The sequence below is a fragment of the Chelonoidis abingdonii genome, chromosome 16, assembly GCF_003597395.2.
Source record: "Chelonoidis abingdonii isolate Lonesome George chromosome 16, CheloAbing_2.0, whole genome shotgun sequence".
In the NCBI taxonomy this organism is placed as follows: domain Eukaryota; kingdom Metazoa; phylum Chordata; order Testudines; family Testudinidae; genus Chelonoidis; species Chelonoidis abingdonii.
Window position 1 is genome coordinate 6,730,294 of NC_133784.1, and position 5,421 is coordinate 6,735,714.

General features: G+C 66.9%; 1 long non-coding RNA gene across 1 annotated transcript; it reads left to right on the top strand.

The window, feature by feature from the left end:
* Nucleotides 1-369: 369 nt before the first annotated feature.
* Nucleotides 370-4,639, top strand: LOC116822801 (uncharacterized). Its single transcript, XR_004373249.2, has 2 exons — nucleotides 370-2,923; nucleotides 3,934-4,639. It is a non-coding gene; the product is annotated as an uncharacterized LOC116822801 (long non-coding RNA).
* Nucleotides 4,640-5,421: the final 782 nt, after the last annotated feature.

Below are 5,421 nucleotides of genomic sequence, written 5' to 3' on the forward strand. Positions count from 1 at the left end.
TGGCAGCCCAGCGCAAGAGTGAAAGGTGGCTGCCGGGAGCAGGGGCCGGGGCGGCCCGAGGCCTCCAGCCTGCCGCCGATGGGCCCCGCCCGCGCACCGCCCGCAGCGCCGCCGCCTCGGCCCGCTGAGCTCGCACCGGCCCTTCTCTGCGACAGAACCCGCTGGCCGCGCGCGCCTGGGGCAGCTGCCCTGGCGCGGCTGCTGGGGCGGTGGGGCCCAAAGTACGGGGGGCGGGCGCACTTCGCGCTCTCGCACGCCGTGCTTGGGCCTGGCTCGTGGCGTCTCGGCGGTGCGCCGGGCTCAGCCTGCTGGGGGGCGGGCTGGGCGCTGAGTGCCGCTGCTAGGCGCCGGCTGGTGCATGGCCAACGCGGCGCAGGACTGCTGTGGGGCGCCGGGCTGTACGCGGCGGCGCGGGCGATCATAACTGGGCAACAGGGCGGAGCGCCACAGCTACTGCAACCTAGCGCGGGCCTTACAGCCAGCCCTGCTCTACCGCGCTACCTGGTCCGCCGCCGCCTGCGCCGCCGCCTGCCGCCGCTGTATCATCTGTGCTGGCTCTCGGGCTCTACTGCATGGCGGCCGCTGCCAGGGCCACCGCGATCATTCGTCCTAGCGCCGCCGGGCCGCCGGCGGGGGACGGAGCTCCCCCACGCAGCGGACGGATTGGATGTGTTGGCCGGACGACGGATCCTCATCTGCCCCTGCCGGAGAACTGAGCGCCCCCTGCCCTCCGGCGGTGGAGCTAAGCGCCCCGACAGAACGGACGGACGAGCCTCGCCTGCCGGCGCGCCGCTGCCGGGGCCACCGCGACATCGTCTGAGCGCCGCCCGGGGCCCGGCGGGGACGGAGCCCCCCACGCAGACGGACGGACGGACGGACGGATCCTCTCTGCCCCTGCCGGAGACTGAGCGCCCTGCCCTCCGGCGGGGACTGAGCGCCCCTGGACAGACGGACGGACAGAGCCCTCTGCCCCCCGCCAGGGACCGAGTGCCCCCGGACAGACGGACCGACAGAGCCCCCCGCCCCCCGCCAGAGACCAAGCGCCCCCGGACAGACGGACGGATGGACAGACCTCCCCCCGCCTGACAGCTCCCTAGCCAGTCAGGGACCTGCAACCCCTAGACAAAGGCCCCCCTTCCCTCCCCGGAGGACGGACGGACAGATGGACAGACACAGGCTATCCTCAGCCAAAGAACCCAAGCCCTGATCGCCCGAAGGGGGGGCTGCCAGCCCTCGGGCTCCCCCCTTCCAGCTCTTAGAGGTGGGTGCTGGCTCTGGGTCTGCACTCACTTGCTCCCTGGGGGCAGCTGGGCTGTGGGGCTGGGACAGGAGGGAGCATGGCTGTCATGGGAGGGGAGGGAAGAGTTCTGGGCACCCCAGGAGCCACTCCTAGCACCCATTGCCCAGCCAGGATGAGCGTCCCAGCATCATCCCCTCCCCAGGCCAGAAATGCCCAGGGAGAAGCCCTGATCTATGAGAACCGACTGCCCAGAGACCCCCCGTTCTCTTTGGGGGGACCCCTCTCAGGGGCTGGGCCCTCACTCTCCTCTGCCCCCACATGCAGCCCCTGCTCCTGCCCCATCTGTTCAGGGACAGAACTATGCCCCCAGCCCCAGATGCAGCCCCCACCTAGGCTGGAAGGAGAGTCCAGCCCAGAGCCGCCACCCCTCCCCCGGCCCTGCCCAGCGAGTGGGGCCCCAGCAGGGCAAAGCCATTGCTCACTGCTGCTGCCCATTCCCAGCCCTGACTCATGGGTGGGGGAGGAGGGAGCGGGGGCTGAGCCATGCAAGATGTTCCAGGCCTGGGTATGTCAGGGCAGCCTGGGAGCCCTCCTCAGCTCAGCCTCCTGCTCATGGGTGTGTCTCTCCATAGTGCTGCCTTCTTTGCAGGGGCCGCGCAGCCCCTGGCAAGCTGTACACAGGGATCGCTGCTCCTGCCAGGGAAATGCAGCTACCTCTGGGGTGGCGCGCAGGAGTTGTTTAATTGCTGTGCAGCCAGTGAGGACGGGAAGTGAAAGACACGGTGCCCAGTTGAAGTTGCAGGGTGGGACGGATTTGAGGTTGGTGGAATTTAGCCCAATAAGGAAATTCAAGGGAAGGACAGGCAGGTTTCATAACCAAGCAGAGACCTCTCCAAGACGGCTCCACTTTGGAAGATCCCCCGCACAGGGCCCCGCCAGCAGAGCAAGCCTGGCCTGTGCTGCTTGGGGCACAAGGGAAGTGTTGGCCTCCCTGCTCGGCGGGCTGATTCCACAAGTGGTGACTCAGGGCCGTGCCCCCGGTCCCTGGGCAGCGGCTGTGTCAAGGCCGTTCTGGGCAGCGCAGAGGAGCCCCAGTGCCTTTGATTTTTTACAGACTTCCACCCTGGTGCCATCGATCCCTGCGCTGTTCTTGCCCCTGGAGCTGGGCGGGCGTGACTTGCTGCAAAGGAGGCACAGAGCGACACTGGAGATGCAGCGGCTGGGGGCTGTGCCCTGTTTCAGGAAAGTGCCTTTCACCCCAGCGACCTCCAGAGCTCTGTGCGAAGGCAGAGGGAGCCAGAGGGTGGATCAGCCTGGCTTGGGGCCCCCCACCCGAAAGCCGACATCTTGGGGAACTTGACCAGCTCCAGCACATCCTGGGAAACCCCCAGCTCTGGCTCCTCTCCTGACCCCTCCTCCAACCAGGAGGCCCCGGGGATGGACTGGCTGCGAGGGCTGGAACGGGGCTGCCAGCCGGGCCCGGAGGAAAGCTCCACTGTGGATGGAATCGTGCTGGGAAGTTCATCTTTGGAGATTGCACTGAGCCCAGCCCCAGGCTGCTCGGCACCCTCCAGGCCCCCTGGGAAAGGCCAGTGGCTGCAGGCTCCTGGACACTGAAGAAGCAGTGGCAGAAGCCGAGGGCAGATGACGCGGTGGAGCTGAGGGAGGGAGTCGAACCCGGAGGTGAGAGCTCTGTACTGCTGGGCCTCGTGGGGGACGTGGGCTCCCCGGAATCCCAGCTTGCTATGGGAGCTGAATGTCAGTCGTGCCACAGGCAGGATGTGGCCGTGTACTGGCACAGAGAGCCTGAGGGCTGGAGCCTCCAGTGCCCCACATGAGGGGGAGCCCCCACCTGGGAACAGGGCTCTTCTGGGCCTGGCCTGGCTGGGGTCTGTGCAGCATCCAGGGCAGGGCCAGCCGGGCCCGTGGGGCTCAGCTCCCTTGCAGCCTTTATCTGGCCGGGGCTCAGCTCAAACTCTCCCTGTGTGCTCTGAGCTGCAGGGCACAGGGGATTGGGAAGGGGCTGCCTGCCCTGGGCTCACGGCCTTACACAGGGCTTCGATGCCCCCAGGTAGTACACAGTCTCGTTGGCAGTGCCCCCTTAACGTGCCAGGTCCAAGGCTCTGCTTTGCCCAAGGGGGAGCTGCATGCTCTGAGACAGGGTCCTCAGGCTGCAGCGCCCTGGTCTCCAAGTGGTGCTCCAGAAAGTGCAGACCCTAGGAGATAGTCTCCCCTTGGCAACCCTGAATGCTTCTCCTGTGAGCTGCATGTGTCCGTTCCGGCTGAAGCAGCGAGGCCTTTCTGAGCTGGGGCAGGGCCCTGGGCACTTCTGGCCAGGTGACTATACACCTGTGTGGGGGTGAGACAACCGAGAACAAAGGGCAAGGCTGAGGGGGCCCTTCTGACCCCTGGCAGCAGGGTTAACCCTTTGGTGCGTGTTTGGGTTTGAGGGCCAGGACCCCTACCCAGGGGAAAGCCCGCAGGCAGCACAAGGGTTGCAAGTGGCCTCTGGCTGTTGTTCTTGGGGTCCCCACACCCCATCATTTGTGTCAATGGCAGGAGCCACGACCCATCGGTGCCCTGACACAGGCAGCGGGGGCTGGGGGCAGAGCTGGGACTGGGGGGCGGAGGTTGGGGTTTGGGACTGAGGCTGGGGCTTGGCTGCCCTGCTACTGACTTTGTTTCCCTTGCAGTTTGCTGAGGAGCCTGCTCCGTGGCTCTCATGCACAGGGCCTGGTGCTGGGATCTCTGGAGGCTGCCCTGGGCTGGAGGGAGCAGGCGAGGAGCCCAGGAGGGACTGGAGAGCCGCAGCCTCTGCTCATGGAGAGCCCAGCAGCCCCATGCTGCTGTGGGAGAGGAAATGGACTGGGCAGATGTGTCCCTGCCCTGTACAGCCAGGCTCACTCCCAGTGTGCAGCGGATGGGCCCAGGGCTGCCTTGTGCCTGTCTGCCTCGTGCTCAGGCTGTGCCATGTTGCTTGCGAATGGCCAAGCCCCAGCGCACTGGAGAGCCACGGGCCTCCACCTACTACTGTCTTGCTGCCCCGTCTTTCCCCGGGCATGTCCTGCACGGTGCCCTTGCCTCCCAGCTGTGCCCCCATCCCTGTCTTGGGGAGATCCCACCCGTCAGCACAGGACATGCCACAGGCACCAGCCAGGCAGTCCTCCCTGGTGCCTGCGGATCTTTCCCATCCTCCCTGCCACCTGCAGCTCTGTGCATGGCCCCGGGGCCTGCTCTGCATGGCTGGGGCAGGAGCTGGCCCCGCTGCGTGGCAGGGAGGGGCTCTGTCCCTGGTGTGTTTCCCAGGCCCCTGCCTGTCTGACTCATGGGCCCAGCTGCACCCAGATCTCTGTTGTTTGCTGTGGATTCACCTCCCTAAATAAAGGGTTGCTGGTACGAGCTGGGGCTGTCTGTGTTGGGGTTTCGTGTCCAGGGTCGGGCGAGGGAGAGGGGCTGGGAGAGTCACACAGGGGGTGCTCTGGGCAGGGGTTTCCCAGGAGCCTCAGGCTCATCACGTTCCAACCACGCATCAGAGAGGTCTCAGACCTGCCCCCCCTCCAGCCTCACCTCGGCTTCACCAGCCAACCCCTGCCCCTTGCGGCTGCCCCGTGTCAGTGCGCTGGCTGGGCTGGGTACCAGGGGCCCCTGCGGACACTACAGCCTGCGTTTGCTTCTTGGGGCCACAGGCTGGGCTCCCCGAGAGCTGGCATGACTTGCCGAGGGCTCATGCAGGCCTGGTTTTATGCATCAGCCCATTCTCGCACTGGCCTCCTCGCCCCCGGCAGCTGAGCTCACGGGAGGCCAGGGCTCCCTTCCCCCACTCCACCTGTAGGACCAGAGCAGGGGAGCAGCCTCACCTCCCCAGACACCCTCCCCCGGCAGCATGGGGCTATCAGCCCAGGCCAGCCCCCACCACAAGGGCCTGCACTTGCGCCTGGGGAAGGCTGGCCCAACGGGGCAGGCATAGGAAGCCCGCCAGACGTCCCAACAGGAGTGTGGCACAGCGGCAGCGTTACCAAGCGCTCCCAGGCCAGCGGCATGGCCACAGTGATGCCAAAGCAGGCCAAGCCCTGGCCAGGCCCCGTTCCCAGCCCCACACGCCGGGACAGCCCATCTCTCCCAGTCCCAGTAGCACCCTGAGCATCTCCAGGACTTTCCCCATGGCCCGGCTCAGCCCAGCG